Source organism: Parasteatoda tepidariorum, chromosome 6 (assembly GCF_043381705.1).
Source record: "Parasteatoda tepidariorum isolate YZ-2023 chromosome 6, CAS_Ptep_4.0, whole genome shotgun sequence".
In the NCBI taxonomy this organism is placed as follows: Eukaryota; Metazoa; Arthropoda; class Arachnida; order Araneae; family Theridiidae; genus Parasteatoda; species Parasteatoda tepidariorum.
The window spans coordinates 84,597,896-84,622,143 of record NC_092209.1 but is presented as its reverse complement, the minus strand read 5'-3'; the positions used below and the strand labels follow the sequence as shown (position 1 = coordinate 84,622,143).

At 32.4% G+C, this 24,248-nt stretch overlaps 1 long non-coding RNA gene across 1 annotated transcript in view; it reads left to right on the top strand.

Moving 5' to 3' along the window:
* LOC139425773 (uncharacterized) overlaps positions 1 to 8,397 on the top strand; it is a 9,877-nt gene extending 1,480 nt beyond the window's left edge. Inside the window, exons 2-5 of the long non-coding RNA XR_011636917.1 lie at positions 1,199 to 1,241; positions 3,419 to 3,474; positions 5,647 to 5,722; positions 8,083 to 8,397. This is a non-coding gene — a long non-coding RNA (uncharacterized lncRNA). The remainder of the gene's footprint in view (positions 1 to 1,198; positions 1,242 to 3,418; positions 3,475 to 5,646; positions 5,723 to 8,082) is intronic.
* Positions 8,398 to 24,248: the final 15,851 nt, after the last annotated feature.

Genomic DNA, 24,248 nt, shown 5'->3' with positions numbered 1-24,248 from the left:
AAAAATTTCAAATAATTTTAACCTCAAACTTGCTAGAAGTCACATACTAATAGTTAAACGAAAGGAAAAAGAAAGCTTTCATAATCTAACAAACTATTACTGCGGACAACTTGAAATCTATGAACTCGTTCCCCAGTTTCATAGTTGGGTTGAGATAGGAAGATTGGAATCACTTGTAAACATTTTTCTCCTCTTTTGATTTCAAATAATTGTTTGAAAAATTTCAAATAATTTTAACCTCAAACTTGCTAGAAGTCACATACTAATAGTTAAACGAAAGGAAAAAGAACGATTTCATAATCTAACAAACTATTACTGCGGACTACTTGAAATCTATGAACTCGTTCCCCAGTTTCATAGTTGGGTTGAGATAGGAAGATTGGAATCACTTGTAAACATTTTTCTCCTCTTTTGATTTCAAAAAATTGTTTGAAAAATTTCAAATAATTTTAACCTCAAACTTGCTAGAAGTCACATACTAATAGTTAAACGAAAGGAAAAAGAACGCTTTCATAATTTAACAAACTATTACTGCGGACTACTTGAAATCTATGAACTCGTTCCCCAGTTTCATAATTGGGTTGAGATAGGAAGATTGGAATCACTTGTAAAAATTTTTTCTCCTCTCTTGATTTCAAATAATTGATTAAAAAATTTCAAATAATTTTAACCTCAAACTTGCTAGAAGTCACATACTAATAGTTAAACGAAAGGAAAAAGAAAGCTTTCATAATTTAACAAACTATTATTGCGGACTACTTGAAATCAATGAACTTGTTCCCCAGTTTCATAATTGGGTTGAGATAGGAAGATTGGAATCACTTGTAAAAAATTTTTCTCCTCTCTTCATTTCAAGTAATTGATTAAAAAAATTTTAAATAATTTTGACTTCAAACTCGCTAAAAGTCACATATTAATACTTAAGCGAAAGAAGAAAAAAAAAGCTTTCATACTCTAACAAACTAATACAGCGGACTGCTTGCAAAATGTAAATTAATGTATGCTAATAATTGCAAAATGTAAAAAAAAATAAAAAATATTGTGTAAATTAAAAAAATGGCGCTCGACTTTATTAACAGACTTCAATAGACATTTGATATCATTAATTAGTATGCAATGCTTTATGCATTATTTTAAGCATATAGTTTAGTTTATAATTTAAACAATGGTATTATAAAAAAAAACATTTCTTTTGCAGGACTCGGTCTTTCAAATACAAGCACTTTCAAAATGTACCAGAGGTATGATTTTTGCATTTTTGTTGTAGTTTATTTACGTCGCACTAGAACTGCATAATGGGCTATTGGCGACTGTCTGGGAAGTATCCCTGAGGATGATCCGAAAACACGTCATCACAATTTTGATCCTCTACAGAGGGAAAGGCACCCTTGCTTCGGTAGCCCTTCGCGAGAAGTCGAGCACTTTATGGTAGAACAGTTTAACGAGGACCAATACCGCACACCCTCGGTTCCTTCATGCACTGATCTAAGTGGTCAGCCACCCGCACACTGACCACAGCCAGTGATGCTTCACTTCGGTGTTCTACGTGATTTTTGTGTCTGCGATTCTTTTGTAAAATGTTATTCGCTTTAAAATTCAAAAATAATAAATTTAATAAATTGATGGTTGGCCTCGTAAAGTTAAGCACAGATGGCGCTAGGGGTTAAAATTACATCGTAAGACTTCCGGGTTGCAATTTCTAATTGATTTTGACGCCTAAACTTGAAAAAATGCGGCATCTAATATTATTACACTAATAATGTTTACAATATAACGCGTTTTTTTCTATTTAACTTTCGACAAAAAAAAACAACAAATGAATTCGGACGATTCCGCAAGAATGTTATAATGCAAGCCAAAAATTATCAAACGGCGATATTTTAAACAAATATAGCCAAATAAAGGATAACGCTCAAAACATGGCAAACCTTGCACTTTATTCATGTTTTGATGTTAACTTTTTTAAATTTGTTTTAGGCTCAAAACCAGTCAGAATTTGCAAATTACAGGAAACTCTTATGAATGGTTAAATTAAGCGTAAATTTACTTACAAATTACACTCATAAAACTTTCTGGAATATTAAGCCTGTTCACTCTCCTCCTCGAAAGCATAACATAAGCGGAGGGATACACCGCAACTTTCTTAAATTTCTTCCTGTTTTGGAAAGTTTGTTTTTGTTTACATTTAGTCAACCATCCATATTTTAAGTCAACTTTTTTGTTTTTAATCTAATAAAAACGTAATTATTTTCCTTTTACTTAATTACACGTGAAAAACGAGTTTTTATTTTATAATATTTTACTTTTTTATTCAAGTATACTTCTTCACTTGGTTATTGTTGACGTATGCGTTGACGTATGCCATTAAGGCAGAGAGGGTGCGACTGTATTTGTTTTCCAGTGGCGCCATCTATGGCCAAGAATTCGACTTCGGCCACACCCATGCGTCACACCCGCTTATAGGGTGAACCCATTCATGCATTCATTCACAGATCGTAACTTTGACCTGAATCAGAGAACGATCGATCTTCAATCCAGTACCCCCCAGAGGTTTTGATTTTTTATAGGAACATGGAAGACTTTTGCAACTCGACAGATTTAACATGCATCAATCACTTTACTACACGGGGAATTTTCGGCCGGCGGGGTTCGAACCCACGAACTATCGGACATGGGCCCAGCGCCCTACCGACCAGGCTATCCCGGCCCTAGACCTCCCTTAACAGGCAATAATATTCTTTTAAAATGAAACTAATCGAACTTGAACACTGTTTATAGTGAACTCCTGGATATAGTGAACAAAAAGTTTGGTCCCGTGCCTTGCTATTCACGCATAATGTAATTTTTGTGTGGATATAGTGAACCAAAAAAGAGAAGAAGTTGGATATAATGAACTTTTTTCTATATAAACCTTAATTTGCTATCTAGGATTGGCTTTCCCCAGCAGATCACCGAAGTCAAGCATCACTGGCTGCAGTCAGTCAGTGATTTGGTGACCATTTTGATCAGCCTGTGAAGGAACTGTGGGTGTGCGCTATGAATCCTCCTAAAACTGTTCTTCCGTAAAGTGCTCTTCTTCGCTCCCAGGTCGTCAAGCTACCGAAGAAGAGATGATATCCCTTCCGAAGAGAATCAAAATTCTGATAGCATGTCTTCGGATCATCCTCAGGGATCTTTCCAAGACCGCCGCCAATAGCCCATTGTTCAGCTCTTCTGCAACGTAAATAAACTACAACTTGTTTCATTACTTGATCCAGAAGTTTCCTTTTCTTCTGGAATGGGTTCAAAATTACAAGTCTAAGGAGTTACACACTGATAGTTGTAAACCCAAAAATGGGTTGGCTGTCCAACGCTGTTTATAAAATATAATTACTGTATTAATTAAGTTAAATACTTCATTTTTCAATTTTTTTTATAGAACTTAAAATATGACTATCAAGAAAGAAAACTACTTTATGCTGAACTTTATAATTCGTAAGTTGTTTTGAATTAATTTCATGTTGCATGTTGTGCAATTTTTCTTAAGAGTAAATAAATGATTCTTTAATTCCTTTTTTAAACATTCAATGATTGTTTTTCATTAATATTTAACTCGGGAAAAAACAGTTTGAAAATCACGGTACATGAAAGTTTAAGTAATTAAGAACAGGACAGGATTGATTGCGGGTGGAGAAGAGTTTATAGGTGGGCTATTAGAAGTAATTTGATGCTTCAACTTCCGGCTAAACTAGCTTTGACGCTTTTTGCATACTCCTTCCTGCACTGTGATTTCGCATTATTTCGAGAATATTTTTTTTCCCTTTTTCTTTGGCTTAAATATTAATTTTGTGTCATCCAATAAGAATAGTAGCTTTATTTTCATTTTTGATGTGGATGCCAAAAATATAAATTGATAGTGATTTTTACTCAATGCCTGGTATACTATGTATAGTTCAATATTTTTAATTTTTATATTTACCTTTTCGTTACGAGCACCGTATTTAGCTACTATCCATGCGGTGTCCTGCGCGTACCAGTACCGTATTTAGGCTGCATCTACTCAATGACCTATGTATACCAGCACCGTATTTAGGCAGCATCCATGCAATGTCATGCGTGGACGAGTCCCGTATTTAAGAGCCATCCATTCCATGAAGTGTGTTCGAGCGCCGTGTATAGTCGACGTCAACGAGATTCAGTTTGATAACAGCCCCCGTCTGCTTCAATACTAATACGTATATTAGACAAAAACTACTCAAAGGTATTATAATACGGCGTTGCAGAGTTCATTCGACAGGTAACACTTGAGTCGACATCGACAGACATGTTGAATTGGATATCAGTTCAGGACCAGTGCTGGCAAGGGGTTAGCAAGCCAGTGGTTGCGAGAGTTCGAATCCCGATCAGGCCATGGATGCTTCTCTCAGTGTGGTGTCCTCTCTTGTGTGTGATCTGTGAATGTGGCCCACCCTATGAACGGGGGCAGTGGGGGTGGGAAATTTTGCTCGCCTTCTGAACTTTGGCCACAAGGTGTTCACTAGGCAACGCAAGATGAGCAACCGGCCCCGTCCATGGTGAAGAACGATGTGTTCAGTGCCTGCCGTTAAAAAAATGTTCGGGGCTTTCATTTTATTTTTGTAATCTGTTAATAGCTTGTTGGTGTGAGGCACAGGCTTTGCTTAGGTCGGTTACACAGTCTATCCAAACTTTACATAATTTTCATGACAATTGACACATCGTTTTTTCTTCCAGCAATCTTTCGCATAATGCCCAGTGCTATCATAGCTGGAGCCAGGTTAGCTTCATTCTCTTGCCATGTATTCCAGACGGTATCACTTGTAGCACCGTTGGGCTTTCAAGTACTTCTAGAATTTGTCCCATCCAATGTTTGCACCTTCTTTTTTAATAATTTTCTGAAAATCCTCGACTGCGAAGGGACATCATATGTTTCATTTAGAGTACAGAAATAAGCAAATTTATTCATTTCCGTTTTGAATCTCGTTCTCGTGCTATAAAAAAAAATCACGTAACGCTATTTGAATTTCGGTAGAAAAATCTTTAGTTTTGCTAAATGGTGTTATTTAATACTTTAAAGGACCAAACGGCCTATATGACAGTCGGGGAGCTGACCGCAAGATCCCGGGTTCGAATCCCGGGTTAGATATAGATGTTATTTCTTTCTCTTCTCTATACTACCTGTCCTTCTAACTATGAGAACAACGTTGGCCCACTTATAGTTTGTGTATTGAAAGAACTCCCGTCACCAAAAAGTCTAAAGCCGTCTGCTGCTATGGAAACAAGAAATAGCGTGTATTTCGAAGAGGGAAGCTTCCTTCTCCCCTGACTCCCTTTCTCTCGAAAACCAGAGCAAAAGCCTGTCTGAAATAATCACCCATCACTCCTACGTGAAATGGTTAAATCTCGTAACCATGGTTACCGCCTCTATTTCAGACGAATGGCTGGGGGAGTTATTTACACCGACAAAATGGCAATGGGAGATTGGTAAGCAAATCTGCGAATGACAAAAACAATATCCGGGTGGGAATTGGAAAAAAATGTTTCAAAAGAAATTTTATAAATAATTAGAATGATAACTAGTTTCATTGTAGCATTTAATTTTCGAAATAATTTCAGTGAAACAATACTCATTAGGATTTCGTTTCACAGCTCTCAACTTATGTATGTCGGAGTGTCATTCAGAAATGCAAAGATCAGAACAATCCACTTTGTTCCAAAAGGGCTGGTAAGTCAGATTTGTTTTAAATAGAACAATTGGTAAAAGCTGGAATTTATTTACCCGTAGGAATTTTCGGAAATAATCCTGGTTTCTCACACAATAAAATGTAATTACAAAACAAGGGAAACGTTACCGAAAGGAAGAGTTTAAACTACAATGTTTTTCTGAACTTTCTACTAATATTTATTGCAATTTAGTTATCGCTTTGTTAAGATATGCTAACACAAAAAAGAATTAAAACAATATTATTAAGTGAGAAAAATGCAACGAATGTTGTCCATATATTAAACATTGTATCTTAAGGTAGACATTTACGTAACACTAGAGCTGCTCCATGGGGTATTGGCGACGGTCTGGGAAATATCCCTGAGGATGATCCGAAGACATGCCATCGAAACTTTGATCCTCTGCAGAGGGGATGGCTCCCTTGTTTTGGTAACCCGACCGTTTGCTCTCGAAGTCGAGCAGGCCCTTCGGAGTCCCTACGGAGGTTGATCCAAGTGGTTACCCACCCGCTTACTGGCAGCAACCAGTGATGCTTGACTTCGGTACTCTACTGGAAAATCGCGTCCTTGCGATCAGTCCACTGCGGGACGAAATGGTGATAAAGAAGTAAAAATTGTTCACAAGTATTCTAAAAGCCTCTCAGCGCCATAACGGAATAGTTATGACACAGAGGAAGTACTTTTTACACGGTAGAATTATAGGCTTAATATAAATATCCGAAGAACTTGGAATAGCCCAGAAGTGTCATATTTAGGATTTGGCAACGATTCCAAGATGATAGAAATGTCATCACTCTCTACAGTGCAGGTTACTCCCCGAAACACAATGTCGCTGAAGATCGGTAGGTGACACTAGCTTCCAAAACAGGCAGACAGAGGACAGCATCCGACCTGTTTCGTCATCTATATGCAAGCACGTATACCACAGTATGAAGACAAGACGAGTGCAGATGTTTATTTTATTTTTATTTTACAAAGTTTGAGAGAAATGTGCCTTCGTAGAGGACTTCTTGATGGAACTAGCCCGCATTTGCGTTACATGGAGAGAAAAAACATGAAAACATCTCACGGTTAGCTTGACAGCAAGGGGACTCTAACCCATGACCCGTCAACTACTGAGGATATTTTACGTCAGCCCTGTGGTCGATGCTCCATGCCCTGAACCAACACGGCTGTTTTGGAAATATGGGCCTATATGCTTGCAGGCCAGAGAGATGTGTTCCACGCACAGCTTCTGGATTCATATCAGTGAAGCCACTGTTGCCATCCATATGTCTGAAGTAGAAAATATGAAATTTGAACATCGTCACGGTATGTTTGTGTGCTATTTTCCGACGAGTTCAGGTTTAGCTACAGTCTGATTCACATTAAACTTTCGTGTGGAAAATGACAGGTATCCTTCACCACCAGTATTACATTCATTGAATGACACCATCATGCTTGTTCAAACTGACTCGTTTGGGGTTGAATTATATTGGTCTCCAGAGCAGGTCTCATGTTCAAATCGAAACCATGACAGGACACATTCTGCAACAATATGTACGTTTGTTTAGGGGTGCGATAGGCGAAGAATTTGTGGTTGTGGCTGACAACGTCTGTCTTCACCCTGCCACCATCCTAATCGAATGCCTTCAAGCTTAGGGTATTCACCCGCATGAAATGGCCAGCATTTAAACCAGATTTGAATCCGATGAAGCATGCGTGGGACATGACAGGATTCAAAGACGAGTTGCAGATCATTGACGGAACTTTGGAGAGCTCTGCTTTCAGAGTGATGCCATCTTCCTCGGGAACAGCTCTATATTTTGATACTCAGCATGAAGTTAAAGACTGTATTTTATCGCATAGAAGACACATAACGCATTAACCATTATACCAACCATGTAATATTAAGTTTTTGTGAAGGAGATATTTTTTATAATTGTTCCGGGTAATTTTTATGAATGGAATCTTACCCTTTTGGTTTTTTGTCTTTTGTTTAATAAATGGGCTTTATGACTAAGTTACGTTTGTTTTGTTTCTGAAACTTTATTTGCCGGGTATTATCTTAATGTATGCTCATAAGTGTATGATCATGAATTTAACATCTTGAGAGAAGACTCATTTTTTTAGCAATATAAATGTATACTAACTAAAATACATACTTGTTTTGAGATTTCTAATTTAGTCGGATCAAAATTCAAAGAGTTACCTACCTATGTAATTATCTACCATAAAATTCAGTTAGTATCATTTCAAATACGTAGAATTCAATTAGTTACCATAAATTTTATTCTACATAAATGTAATTTTTTTTATTTTCTCGTTCATGTTTAATGAATAAAATACATAGTAAGATTAATTTTGTATTACTTCTTCTAGCCAATGGATCTGTTTAGCAACATCGGTGGATTCTTGGGAATTTGGATTGGATCCTCTATCATAACAGTCTCTGATTTAATATACAAACTATCTGAATGCATCTACATTTACATCATAAAATTTGTAAAAAAGAAATCCACACAGTAATAGAATCCGGATCAAATTACGGCAAAAAGTTCTGGCACCCTGAGATCCGTAAAATCCATTTTTTCAACTTTAAGTCTTATACCGTAAAATTTTACACCGTAATTTTAAGAGTAATATTTATTTATTTGCAGTGATTGTGTGATTTCACAGTTAGTATTACTGTATAAAATTGTGCACTCTATCATACTTAAAATAAAGTAAAAAAATTATAAAATTAAGTACTTTATCATATCAATCTCTGATTTATTATAAAAACTACGAAATACATCTTCATTTACATCATGAAATTTGTTAAAAAGAAGTCTAGACTGTAAAAGAATCCGGATAAAATTACAACAAAAAATTCTGGCACCCTGAAATAAGTAAAATTCATTTTTTTTCCTAAAAGATTTATATCCTAAAATTTTACACCGTAATTTTTACAGTAATATTTTTAATTGCAGTAATTATGTGGTTTAACAGTAAATTTTACTGCAAAAACTACGTACTCTATGATATCGAAAATTAAGTACAAAAATTATAAAATTAAGTAAAATCTATCATATTAATCTCAGATTTATTATACTAACTATCTGAATACATCTACATTTACATATCGAAATTTGTCTCAAAAGAAATCTACACTGTAAAAGAATCCGGATCAAATTATGGCAAAATGTTCTGGCTCCCGGAGTTGTGTAAACTAACCTTTATATCTACATAAACTAAAAAGAAATTTTGAGCTCGCTGATTCGATTTTTTTGCCAACGCCTTCTGTGACGTATGGTTATTTCATTCTGCATTCCTTGTTATTTTAAGCATAGAGAGATTTCAGTACTACAGCTTTTTTTCAAACTTTAAATGGCAGTTTTTTCCGCCTGAGGAACTGCCTTCTTTATTTAAAAATTAAATAGAAACTATTTCATCAAACATTATTACCCTTAGAAGAAATATTATAAATTTAGAAGATTGCAACAAGTGGGTAAAGAAATTCGGGGAACTGACAAATACGAAATGAAATTTCAGAACTTCAAAACCTCACGGACAAAGAATTGCTTGCTGGTAACTAGCTTAGTTATTTTAAGAAAATTAAATTTATTATTATTATTAAGAAAATTAAATTTTATGGCAAGTACTTTTTTGGTAAAATTTAGGATTATCACATGCATGGATCCTTATAAAGTTAATACCCAAGTAGCACTTAATATTAGATAACATCAGAAAATCAGTAAAATCTAACGTTATCTTGCACAAAATCTAATATTAGAAAGATACAAGAAGTCGCTGCTTGCTCTGCATTAAATTATATTAAATTCTATGCAAAATAATATTATCTAGTGTTCGCCGTAATATTATTTCGCAGCATTAGTTTTGAGGCTATATAGTATTAGATTTTGAATTTTTGGATATTATCTTGAGTTGCTTTTTATTTTTTGCAGTAAGCAAGAGGAAGATTTGGACGGTGCTTGAATAAATTCGGATATGATTTTACTCAATTTTCTGAAATGCTAAGAGGCAGTAAAACATACAACAATAGTTTCATAATGTCATTCCATTTATTATTTACTTAGTAGTACAGGAATAATAACTGAAATTATATTAGCAAATTCACCGACAATCCATTTTCCCCCCACTTAATCAAAAGTTTAATTTATATTCAGCTAATTTTTTTGATTATTTCAAATTTAAGACATATGTAATACTATACCACAACATTTATTGAGTTTTTTTTTGTTATTTTGCTTTTCTTTTCTTCATACAATGAGTTTTCTGACGAGTTTTATAACATTAATAATTTTCAAGTCTTTCTTAATAATTCTTAATTGTTCTTATTCTTAAGTCTTTCTTAAGTATTCTTAATTTTTTTATAAATGAGTTTATTTTAGTAAATTCTCAATTGATTTTGTGAGCTTGTAAAACACATTTTATAAACATTGTTACTTGATCTCTTCATTTTCTTTTTTTGCATGGAGGTATACTTCCTATCGTACTGCCCTTTTTAATTCTTCTGTCTTCCGATTCCCTCGGAAGATTGAAATCCTAAAAGACAACCTTTTGCCATTGAAGACTGATTTCCTTTCCAACCCCTGCGAGAGAGAAATAAAAATTCCGCGCATTACACACCATCTAAGTTGAAGAACACAACTGAGATTGAATGCAAGTAATATAAGTAAATCTTATATTACCTAGAAATACATTGCCACAATCTGTAACATCTCTTTTTCTCCCTTCCTTTCATTTTGGTTTACATCTTATTCTACTGCCCTTTTTAATTCTTCTGTCTTCTGATTCCCTCTGAAGATTGAAATCCTAAAAGACAACCTTTTGCCATTGAAGACTGATTTTCTTTTCAACCCCTACGAGAGAGAAATAAAAATGCCGCGCATTACATACCATCTAAGTTGAAGAACACAACTGAGACTGAATGCAAGTAATATAAGTAAATCTTATATTACCTAGAAATAACATTGCCCCAATCAGTAAAATCTCTTCTTTTCCCTTTCTTTCATTTTGGTTTACTTCAAGGTTAAGTGAAATAGCTTAGATTGAATGCAAGTTCTATAAAAAAGTTTATATTAAAAATAATAAAATTATAATGTACGTTAAAAAAGTTTCGTTCCAATTTCAGAAATATTTTGACTTACCATTTCTTATCGACTTGTATTTCTTCATTTTCTTTCAACATCTTTTTTAATTTCTTCAGTTAGGTTTTAACAATTTTTACCTACCTTCGAAACACAACCTACACTCAAGAAGTCCAATCCGAAAATGAATCTCATAATGATTTATACTTATTGTTTAAACTATTTTGCAACAATGAATACTTTTATAGCTAATAATCTTTGTTACTTTAGACAGTAACTGTTAAACGACATCATTCACTTTGTTGAAACAACAATGTACAAAAAAAGAAAGAAAGAAAAAAGATTTCAATTGTCTTTGTGAGAGTGTTAATTCGTTTATTTGTTAGGAAAACGTAAAATATAATGAAATATGATATCTCTAGATTTTCTATTTCACTCTACACAGTTTCTTTTTTTTAAGGGTGTTCTAATATATTTTTAGATATTAAGTAAAAATATATATAAATTAGTGATGGAGTTCAAGTTAATATAGATAATGATCTGTTAGATTTGCAGCAAAGGAATTTCTTTTTACTTCTATTTATTAAATTGAGTTAATCTTTCGCTTTATTTTACTTTACATAATGTTTTCAAATTTTATGTTAAAGATTTTTTCCGTAAATGTTTATTTCTATTTGGTAACTTTATCATGCTATCCTAGACCATGGCATAGAAACAATTTATTTCGTTATATTTATTTTTCATTTCTGCAGGTTTTAAAAATGTGTAGTAATGAGAACTAGAATTTAAAAAACCAGACTTTTCCGGTTAACAGTTACTTAAATACTACCAAATGAATGTTTCAAATAATATTTATTTGGTGTTTATTACCAGTATTATTTTTTTAAACAGATAAGTTTTTTGCCGTAGACTATGCAAATTTTACCAGATTTTTTTTTCTTCGGGTAATTTCCTCCTACTAAATATATTTTCGAGTAAAGATAATGCATTTTGACATTGCTCTTTAATTTAAGACTCTAAAATGACACTGTTATCAAACACTTTAGATTTCCGAAGGCCTTTATAATATTTGCGTTTCAACTTGTCTCAGTTTCCTTCCGTAATCAAGCGTGCTTTCATTATTACTTCATTGGTCATCGATGGCATTTTATGGAGTATCTTGCACATCGTATTTTTTGGCAAACTCAGAAGTATAATTTTAAGGTTTTGGCATATTTTGCAAATTTTTAAATAAATAATAGCCGTGAGGGGGAACTGTGATCCGCAAATCAAACTTGGGGTCCAAGGGACTTCTTGCGACTCAACTCGGGCATCCTCAGATTTATAGAACTCTACTGCGGAGAGATACTTGGTATTTAGATACAGGCTTTGCCTCCAGGGATCCCAAGTATCAACCGTGAGGGTGAACCGTGACCCGGAAATCAAACTTGGGGTCGAAAGTGCTTCTTGCGACTCAACTCGGGCATCCTCAGATTTATAGAACTCAACTGAGGGGAGATACTTGGTTTTTAGAAGAATACAAGGTTTTTAAAACCATTTGATTAATAACACAGAAGAATTTGTATCAAATAGTAGCAGACCAAATTTAAACTGAGCGGCCGAAAATTTTATACCGTTTAATTTTAATTTCAAGTTCTTCAAGTTTAACAAAAAAAATTATGTTATCCTAGAAATGCAAAATTTTCATCCATCTGAACAAACTGAAAAACTTTACATTTCTTAGATGGCTACCATAGAAAATCTTTTTAGTCCGTATTCTGGAATTTTATTCCTATTTTGTCAACTCCAGACTGAAAGATTTAAAAAAGAAAAAACATTTAGTGAAATGAGATAGAGTAATGAAAAATGCGATTAATGTGATTTTTTTGTTTATTACTTGAACAACATAGAATGGGGTTTTAATATTGCCTAGTACTGTTGTTCTGCGATTTTGGTTCTAAGAAATATCATCTTAGCTATACAATCTAAGAAATTTCGTCTTAGAAATGTCTTCTATGTTCTAAGACATATCATTGATTCATTTTGTAAGGATAATCTAAAACGTGTGAACTGGTGAATGGGTTTTTTAATAAATCGCCATCTGAAACAAATCCAATTGATGACATAGATTTGGAAGTTAATGCTAAATGAGCACGTTTTTATTAAGTCGATTACATTTTAAGTAAATTAAACTATATGTAAGCATTAATAGAAGCATTAATTAAAAGTACCAACACAAAATAATGCGGTAAAACAGATTTTTTTTTTAAAAAAAAGTGGCTTTTAAATAATTGGTAAAATGTGAAAATAAAATAAAAATTTGAGTTTTAAAAACAATAAATTGAAACAAAAAATTTTTCAACCAAGGTTAGAAAATAGTAAAACGGCACTTGAAATATAATGCTTGTTAAGGATCATATAATCAGTAACTACTGGTAATCCCTTGAGAAACATTAGTTAAGCCTGAATTTTCGGTAATTTTATCAATTTTCTACAGATGTGTGTCTCAAGAAATTAATTCCAGCCATTGTCTCATCACTATTTTCGACTTGCAATCGGGTGATCACATAATAAATTGAAAATGCTATATTTAAAACGGTGCATCTTAAATATGCTAATTTTCTGATTCAGAAAGTATAATTATAATTTTCTAAATATATAATTGTTCTAAGTAGACGTGCTATTTTATTTTTTGACACTCAAAATATGGGTTTACTTAATATGGGTCCTTAAAACATGACTATTTGTATAAAGTTAGTAAAAGTGATCTAGGTTTCAGGCACATTCCTTTTTTGTATTTCAATTCGGCTGGATAACTAATCGTATGATTTGAGAAATGTTTGCTTGCAACTGTAATATATTTTTCTCAAAAATAATCTATTGCAAAAATAATTTTAAATAAATAATACTAACTTTTATTATTTCATTTTAATTTGATAAAAATTTTTAGAGCAATACTTTTGCCTAGCGTTAAATTTTACCAGGTCTTTATACTGTGTAGAAAATTTTATGAAAGTCCGGAGAAAAAAGACAGGTAGTAGTATTATAAGCGCAGAATTAAAATAAAGCAGCTAAAACTTTATGAAACAACTATTTCATCTTAAGCAGAAATAGTTGTGAGAGAAATAGATAATGATCTGAAAGATTTGAAACTAGGTAATCCTTCTTTTTACCTCCTAAATATTAATTCCTTACAGCATGCCGTAAAAATCCTTTATTTAGTTAAATTTATTTTTAAATTCTGTAGGTTTTAAAAATGTGTTGTAATGAGAAACCAGAATTTCCGGTTAACCGTTACTAAAAAATTATCAAATGAATTGTTTAAAAACGCATATTTGGTTCTTATAATCAGAATTATGTCTTTTTTTAATTGATAAGTAATTACCATAGACTACGGTAAATTTACCAAAATATTTTTCTCCCTGTAGTTTTTACCTTCTAAATATTTTTCCGAATGAAAAAAATAAATTTTGACACTACTTTTGAGTTATAACTCTAAAATTACACTGATATCAAATATTCAAGATTTCCGAAAGTCTTTAAAATAGCTGCCTTGCAACTTATTTTAATCTAAAGCTCTTGAAGTTAAACAAAGCAAGTATGCAATTTTTTTAATAAAAAAATTTTCAATCATTTGAAAAGAAAAATCTTATATTTCTTAGATGACTACAAATATCCAAAGAAAATCTTATTAGACTGTATTGTTCTATTTTATTCTTATTTTGACGATTCGAAGCAGAAAGATTTTTGGAAAAAAAATTTTAAGTAAAATGAGACAGTTTAATGAAAAATGTGATGATGTGATTTTTTTTTATTGCTTGAAGAACACAAAATGTGGCTTTTATAAGATACAGTTGTTCAATGATTTCGGCCAGCATCTGTTCTAAGAAATCATTGATAAAAGTTTGGCCAAAGGATACCTGAAGGATACCTAGCTCTTTGTTTGCTAAGGATAAGAGATATCATTGCTTATTTTGTGTTAGTATTGAATCATTTTGCAAGGATACTCTAAATACTTGAGCCGCGATGGTTCAGGGAATAGAGTGTTCGCCTTCCAATGCGGCGAAACGGGTTCGAATTCCAGTCGATACGAATTCCGCATCCGGCTAGCGCCGACCACAGTGCTGACGTGAAATATCCTCAGTGGTAGACGATACATGCCATCAGGCTAACCGTGGGAGGTTCTCATAGTCTTCCTTTCCATGAAACGCAAATGCGGGTTAGCTCCATCAAAAAAAGAAGTCAAATTTCTGACAATACTCGATCTAGGAGTTCCCTTGTCTTCTGGATTGGGTTCAAAATTACAAGGCTACGGAGTTGAACATCAGTAGTCGTAAACGCGAAATAGGGTTGGTTGTTCAACGGCAGTTACAAAATATAAAAAATAAAAATTCAAACATGTTAACTGGAGAATGTGATTTTGTTAAATCTTCATCTGAACCATTTGGAATCAAGTCCAAATGGTTACATAGCTTCGGAAGTTGAAACCGAATGTAAATCTTATCACGCTTTGATTAGGTCGATAACAGATTAAGTAAATTATAGTAAATGTAAGCATAAATGGAAAGTACCAACGCAAAATAAAGTGGTGAAAAAGTATATATGTGCTGCATAAAGACGATCCTCGTTGTAAGTACAAAACTGGTGAATTAGATTTTAAAAAATGGCTCTGGAATAACTGGTGAAATGAGAAAAGAAACAAAAATTTCAAATTTGAAAAACAAAACAATGATACAAAAGAAACATTCAAACTAGGTTAGAAAATAGTGAAATAGCTATTAAAAAATAATGTATATTGGGATCATAAAATCAGTAGCTACAGCAATTGCTGGCACTAATGCAGACTGGTACTAATGAAAATAATCCTCTGCGAAACTTTAGTGGAGCCTAAGTAGTCGACAATTATATCAATCTTTCACATATTATGCTTGTCTCATAAAATAAATTCCGCCCATTTACCCGTCACAATTTTCGACTTTGTAATTGGGAAATCACATATTAAATTCCAAATGTTACATTTGAAGCGGTGCGTCCTAAATACGCTAATTTGCTAATTCAGGAAATATAATTATAATTATCTCTGCATATATAATTGTTCCAAATAGATAGGCAATTTTATATTTTGACGCTCAAAATATGGGTTTTCTGTCATCCTTAAAATATGACTTTGATAAGCACATTTTAAATCAATGCTTTTGCCTCCCATTAAATTTTTCCCAATTCTTTATTGAGAATTTCATCGAAAAAATGTAGGATTATAATCGCAGAAATAAAATTGAATCAACTTTAGCAGAAATAGTTTTCTACAATTTATAGTGACACTTATTAACTAAAACCATAACATGCTTGCAACTTAAATTTTAATGTGGGCAAGTTAAACAAAAAGTAAAAAAAATCGTTATATTTCTCTATGATAGCTACTTCTCACGTTTATTTTATTTTTATAGTTTAACGCATATTAATTATAATTATTGTATTCTATTGTATTTTAGAAAACACCAAACAAACGCGTAAGTAGCTTAATTTTAATATTAGTTACAAGCACTGTAACGAAAGAACATTTATTTTTGAATATCATTAAGCCGTTAGCTGACTTTGTTTTGTTCTTTCTTTTGCATTTTATGAAATAAATATTGAAAGAAATACTTTGACTTACAATTTTAAGTCATCTTTCTTATCTTCATCCTCGGTCAACAAATTCTTTTATTTCATCAGTCTTTTAAAACTTTTACTCAACTTCCAAAAAATAACCTTCACACACGAAATTCAAACGAACTCAATAATGATTTCAACTTATTTTTGAAATAATTTTGTAACAATCAATACTTTTATAGCTAATAATATTTGTTACTTTTGAATGCAATTGTTTAACTGCATTGTTTAGCTTTGTAAAAACAATGGTGTACAGAAAAAAAATATTTTTAAAACCTCACACACACCTACTTCACACATTGTCTAAAAATGCTGGGTATTTGGCAGAAATCGTGCTAAAGTAAATAATAATACTCCCATTGCATTCTTTGCCATTTCGATTTTCTTATTTAATTCTCTAATGTCCAATCTTGGTAAAGTATATAATAACTCTTCGATTTCAATCTTCGCCCAAAATTGCTAGGCATTCAGTAAAAATCGTGGTAAAATATAACTGATTGTCCTATTTCTTGCCAATATTTGCCAATTCAATTCTCCTATTTCAATCTTGGTAAAGTATAGAATAATTCTCTTATTTCAATTTTTGACTAAAAATACTAATTATCCAGTGGAAATTTTTATAAAGTCCAGCTTCAGTTGTTGCCTAAACACGCTAGACATTCAGTAGAAATCTTGTTAAGTATAGCTGATTCTCCTACTTCAATTATTGCCAATTCTATTTTCCTATTTCAATCTTGATAAAGTATATAATAATTATATTATTTTAATTTTTGCCTAAAAATGCTATGCATCCAATAGAAATTTTGGTATATAATAATTCTCCGACTTCAGTTGTTGCCTAAACACGCTAGGCATTCGGTAGAAATCTTGGTCAAGTATAACTGGTTCTCCTACTTTAATCATTGCCGATTCAATTCTCCTATTTCAATCTTGATAAAGTACATAATAATTCTCCTATTTCAATTTTCGCCTAAAAATGCGAAACATGCAGTAGAAATGTTTTTCAAGGTAAATAATAATTTTCCAACTTCAGTCCGTACCTAGACACGCTAGGCATTCAATAGAAATCTTGGTAAAATATTTAACAATTCTCCTATTTCAATCTTAGTATTCCAAGTAATCTAAGTATTCAATGGAATTCTAACGCTGTATACATTGATTATATTATATACTCTGTTGCAAGTTAAGAAAAGACTGCTTTTTTGGATTTAAGTAATAATTCTCAATTGCATATGACTCCTTTTTTTTTTTAATCAAATTATGTATATATGCTTTCATCCCGTAGTGGACTTATCGTGACTGATCATTCCCAGAAGGATACCAAAGTCAAGCATCACTTTCTGCAGTCAGTGTACGGGTGGGTGACCACTTGGATCAGTCTACTAAGGAGCCGAGGGTGTGCGGTATCGGTCTTCGTTAAACTATTCCCCCGTAAAGTGCCACAATAGTTTGAGCTACATGTAAAATCTCCTTAGATTCAGAGGGAAATTTTGCTCAGAAATTAAATTATAATTTTAACGAATGGGTTTTAAAACTAAAAAAATAACCTTTGGAGATTTGAAAAATCTTATGAACAACTAGTAAGTGAAACGTATAGTTTGGAAAGATATGACAGTCAAAATTATATGAAAAGCTTGGCGATTATGGGAGTTCAATGGAAAGTTTCCAAATAAGAATCTCATCTGTTAACAAAGACTCATTTAATAAAGATTTTGACAAACTTATTGCCAAAATAATGTCTTAAAAATTGCATAATAAGATAAAATTTTGAAAGTAGAATGGGGATCGAATTTACGTTCTCAGTGCCCAGAACTAAGTAAGAATATTGAAATTATTGTTTCTTGTCTTGCATTTAAAGACATATTCCCGGCACCTATTGTATTATTTCAATTAAAGAAAATTGTGGAAAAAAACTACTATTTTACAAGATATTGATGCGATTTAATTCATCATAAAGTATGTGAAATCCGAAATGGGTACTGCCTGATTAAATTAATACCCTTTAGCACTAGACTTTGATTTAGGTCAATTAATTATCAAATCAGTCCAATTGAGAAAATCTCTAAGTAAGAATAAAAAAATTATTGGAAAACAAGAAAAGTACACAATATTAACCTATTGTTTAAAACAGATCAATTGCCAACCCTTTTAAAAAGTGCCGATTCTGAGCAAAAGTTACAAAGGGAATTACTATAAAATTACTGAATTACTTTAAAATTAATGAATTACTCTAATTCTTGCCATGAAAATTTTGAATCTGAATGTTGACATGTTAGAAAAAATGGGTCAACTATAATTGTCGATATTTAAATTTTGATTATGCTTACAAAGTTCTGATTAGAAAATATTCGACTGGTAATTTCCATGATGAAAATATCAGGAAATGTAAAATGTATTAAATGAATTTCAGCGATAAAAGCACCTTTAAAATAAAGATATGAAATTCTGCAGAAAAAGTTAGAACTTTTTGCTTAAGTTTGTTGTAAGAAAAATCATCAAAGAAATGGGAACATTATAAAATGCATAAGTAAATCTAGTACGCAATGGAACTGATCATAAAAAAAGATTTTGTGCACAAATTCATAAATTTAATTAATAATAATGAAATTAAGCTTTCGATTTCTAATTTTTGTAGTTACCTAGATAATTGGTAGATTTTAAAGATTTGGTAAAATTTAGTTTCTGAATTTTCAAGCACTTAGGAATTAGTTCATTATTGAAATTGGTGAAATTTTTGCAAAGCTCAGGTACTTTATAAATGCTGCTTAAAGATATAGAATGTAGTTAGATTTAATTTTGTTTTTCAAGAAGTGATTAATCTTAATTATGATTAAGAATGTGGTTATTAATTTGAAATATTGTAATTTTTAAATTTAAACTCAATTGTTTCAACCTTGATGCATTACCGTCTTGATTCTTCACTTGGAAGTCGTTATAATAATAACGCGCCAGTTGATATGTTTGTATTTTTCAGTACTTATTAGTTTTAAGTACCGTATATTGGCGGTTGCTTTTCCATTTGTCGCCAACAGGAACATTGTTGCCTAAAGGGGATATAAATGCAATATAGATATAATAATAATATGATATATTGCACTGAACCGTTGCCTATAACGGATTAGTGCTATATATATTATAATAATAACATGTTAGCAGATATGTTAGTATTTTTCAGTACTTATAACCTTAACTTACCTTAGATAAGAAACTTATTGGCGGTTGCTTTTCCAATAGTCGCCAACAAGAGCATTGTTGCTTACAATTGATAAGTGCCAAGATTTAATTTAGAAATCAAATATATCGTCGCTTTGAAACTAAACCGTGGCAGCTCAAAAAAGCAAGTTTCTCAGGAGAGCGATTTCTAAATTTCAGGAACTTCCACCACAGATTGACTCGAAGCTATGGCGACTATTGCAAAATAGTTTACATTGAAAAAAAAACCTGTTTCTTAACATTTTTCAATGAACCAGGCCTGATTCTTGAAGCATTTCTAATTTTGTGGTAATTTCGAAATAAGTTAAGGTACTTTATTGAGTTGCAACACTTTTCTCCAAAACTTTTATTAAAAGTGGAGAGTTATTTCAAAATACAACGATGTTCTTCAAAATATCCTCCCGAATATTACGTATCTCATTTCAAATTTTGACATACAACAGTGTAGGAAAAAATCGCTCTCCTGAAAAACTTGCTTTTTTGAGTTACCACTGTTTAGTTTCAAAGCGACGTTATCTCCTCCAAGGTTTTGTTGCAACTGGCACACTGCTACACTATTTCCTAAAACCAAGATGGCGAATTACGCCAATGCGATAACGATTTATCTGCTCTCTAAATTAATTTTATGGAACTATGAAGATAACACATTGTTTCTCCAAAAGGGTGATTTTTTTTACACAAAATGACCCAAATATCTCATTTTTCGATTTTTTTGAGTTACTGCGGTTTAGTTTCAAAGCGACGATATATATAATTATCATTATCAAAATTATCTATATTTAGCAATAAACTGCAAAGTTTTTCCTTTAAATAGCGTATATTATTTTTATATTGGCCAAGACTTTCGTTAAATAAACTCTACCAACACTCAAAGCAGTATTATATTTAATAATTATCATTATATTGGTGTGCAGAGTTATCGATGTTGATCAAAATATTCTCGATTTTGATATGAATAATTTTCAGGAAATATGGTGTTTTCGCCAAATTTATTTATCGGTTATTGGCCACATCCTGACTAGAATCTGGAATTTTTTCGTCATGGTTCTCTATAACCGATAATTATCTATATTTTTCAAGTAGTCGCATGTTAACCTTAAAGGCATTTAATATATTTATTGGTGGACAACTTGGTGCATGAAAAATGGATTATTAGATTAAAAGCTATATCGGGTGAATTTTTTTTCCTTTGAATCTCTGGATTTTAAATTCTGGACTTTTTTTATCTGAATTTTAAATTATTATTTACTTACAGTTTTTAATCCGCTTTAACTACTTCATATTCGTTACAGCTACAGCACCTTCATCATTTCAGTTGCAAAATTTTCAGTTTTTGGAATTCAGAGACAACAGCCACAAAAGTTGAACATCAAATGAATTTTAAAACGAATTTTAGTTATTGTTGAAATAAAATCTTAGTTATTGTTAAAATGAATTTCAGTTATTGTTGAAATGCGTTTAAACAATGAACACAATTGCAAAACATGATTTGTAATTTATTAATTCAATCAATTGTTTAACTACTTCTATTGCTTTGATGACACAATGGTGCATACAAAACTAACTTTCATTGATTTGAAATGGAATATACAAGGTGTCCCTTTTGTCCTGCTCATAACATATATTTTTAAAATCCTATTACCCTTTGCATCGATTCTAATGATATTCTTATGAGCAATTAAACTATTTAGGAATGACATAAATACAGCTTCAAATGTATAAATAAGTAGTTCTACATATTTTTGCTAAAACATAACGTTTCCGATTAAAATTACTCTATATTTCATTAACTCTCTGCTAATGACAAAACATATTCCCTTTCTTTCGTAAGAGTTAGTTTTTACTTTTTTAATTAATAAAAATTATGTAAATGATATTATCAAAAATTAGATTTTTTAGCTGAATTATGTGTTTTTTAAAGTCCGCTACTATGACATTCGTAAACGATGAAATAACCTTTATATATTTTTAGAAACGAAAACTGACACATATTGAGGGTCAAGTTTAGGTGGCCGAGGGGAAAGAGCTCTCACCTTTCGATGAGAGCTCTTTCCCCTCGGTTCCAGGTTTAAACTGCAGAGGGCACTGGTAGATACGAAATTTGAATCCGGCTCATGCTGACCACAGTACTAACATAAGATATCCTCACAAAAAAAGTTTTAAGCTAAACTTATGGAATTCAATAAAATTTTTACAGATAGTTAGATCGATAAAATTTTTACAAAGTGTTAAATCGATAAAAATTTTACAAATAGTTAGATCGATAAAATTTTTACAAAGAGTTAAATCGATAAAAAATTTTACAAATAGTTAGATCGATAAAATTTTTACAAAGAGTTAAATAGATAAAAAATTTTACAAATAGTTAGATCGATAAGATTTTTACGAAGAGTTAAATCGATAAAATTTTTACAAATAGTTAGATTGATAAAATTTTTACAAGAGTTAAATCGATACATTTTTTTACAAATAATTAGATCGATAAAATTATTACAAAGAGTTAGATAGGGGCCGGAATAGCCTGATTGGTAGGGCACTCGACCCATATCCAAAAGGTCGTGGGTTCAATCCTCGCCGGCCGAAGACTCCCTATGTAGTAAATAATGGCTGATTCACGTTAAATTTGTCGAATCTCAAAGTCCTCCATGTTCCCATAGCAAATCAATACCTCTGGGGGTACTGATCCAGGAGTTTCCTTATCTTCTGGATGGGTTCAAAATTACCAGGCTACGGTGTTGGAACATTAGTAGCCGTAAACCCAACAATTGGGTTGCTGTTCTACGACGAATATTAAAGAAATAGTTAGATCGAGAGGTTCCCGGTTTAAACCCTGGTGCCCCTTTCTATTTCTTTCGAGCCGCGATGGCTCAGGGTATAGAGCGTTCGTTTTCTAATGACGTGATAGGGTTCGAATCCCCGCTGTGGCTGGTTGATTCGAATTCCGCACCCTTCTAGCACCATTCACAGTGCTGACGTAAAATATCCTCAGTGTTAGAGGAATCATGGGTTAGAGTCCCCTTGCCACCAGGCTAGCCGAGTGAGGTTTTCGTGGTTATCCTCTCCATGTATCGCAAATGCATGTTAGTTCCATCAAAAAGTCCTCCACCGGAGACAAATTTCTCCCAATACTTGATCCAGGAGTTCTCTTGTCTTCTGGATTGGGTTCAAAATTACAAGGCTACTGAGTTTAACATTAGAAGTTATATACTCGAAAATTGGGTCTGTTGCTCAACGACGGTTATAAAATAAAATAAAATGAGTTAGAAGGAAATAATGTGTCCCCACATCCGAAATATTAACTTTTAAATTGCATTAATAGAGGATTAAAATAGTATTGAAAATCGGGTAATGGTTATCAAACTCGGCAATTTATCATTTTTAACAAAAAATGCGATAAGTTTTAGCAACGTTTTACTTAATTTAGATGTCAAGTATTTAAAAGAAATCACTATTCACAGCCATCATATCATTTAGAAAATGGAGCGTGCATTTTATATGTACCAAGTATTCAATAAAAGATAATGAAATTGAGGAAGATTATTTAAAGGATTACATTTTTAAAAGTAAAAAATATCGGAAATATGAGGGTCATAAAAGAAGTGCATGAAACATGAGCACACTTTGCACCAGCTGCATCGAGCAAACACTCTGGATGCACAGTTTTCTGAAATATTTAAGCGCTTGAGCTTAACGTCTTAAAAACATCCACAAACGTCTTAAAAACACATTTTTGAATTTCACGAAATGTATGTATTTTATCCCTAAAAAAGTGGATTTGCTTCCACCACAAATACAAGTTCTCTCAGCCAGAGTCTTGGTACGAATCTGCGCCTCCTCTCCTAAGAGGGACACGGTTCCCAGTAGAACACCGAAGTCTAGCATCACTGGCTGTGGTCAGTAAGTTGGTGGGGGACCACTTTGATCAGCCTGCATAAGGACCGAGAATGCGCGGAATGGGTCCTCGCAAAACTGTTCTACCGTAAAGGGCTTGATTTCGCGCTCAGGAAATCGTGCTACCAAAGAAACCCCTAAAGGCATTGATTTGTTATGGAAACTTGGAGGACTTAGTTGCCCCGACAGATTTAACGTGCGCCAGTCACCATTTAACACACGGGGATTCTTCGGCCGGTGAGATGGGAACTACAGTTCTCACGAACACGAGCCGGAAATCCTACAGGCTATCCTGGCCCCTGTAACCAATGGAAATGTCATAAAATATTTTTAAAAATATAAAAAAATTGCGAACTTCAGAAAAGTAACATGGTTGACTTCTTTATGGTTTTTTTTTTTCACCGTTTTTAATTTTTATTTTTTAATTTTCAGTAAAATTTTAATTTATGACTTTTCAAAAACTATCAATTAAATCTAAACAGTTTATTTTCCTGTAGTTAAGCAAAATTTTGCTTTCGTAAAACATTGTTGCAAATATTTTTTCAAGAAAAAAATTCAAGTAAAAATCAGAATTTGTTAACTGCGTACATTTTAAAACACAAGGATTGAATTTATTCTAAACATTCTCCAACTTGAAAGACTATTGAATAAATTAATCTAAAATATCTGTGTCCGAATTCATCCACTTACAGCAAATGCTTTTTTTAAAAAGCAACTTTT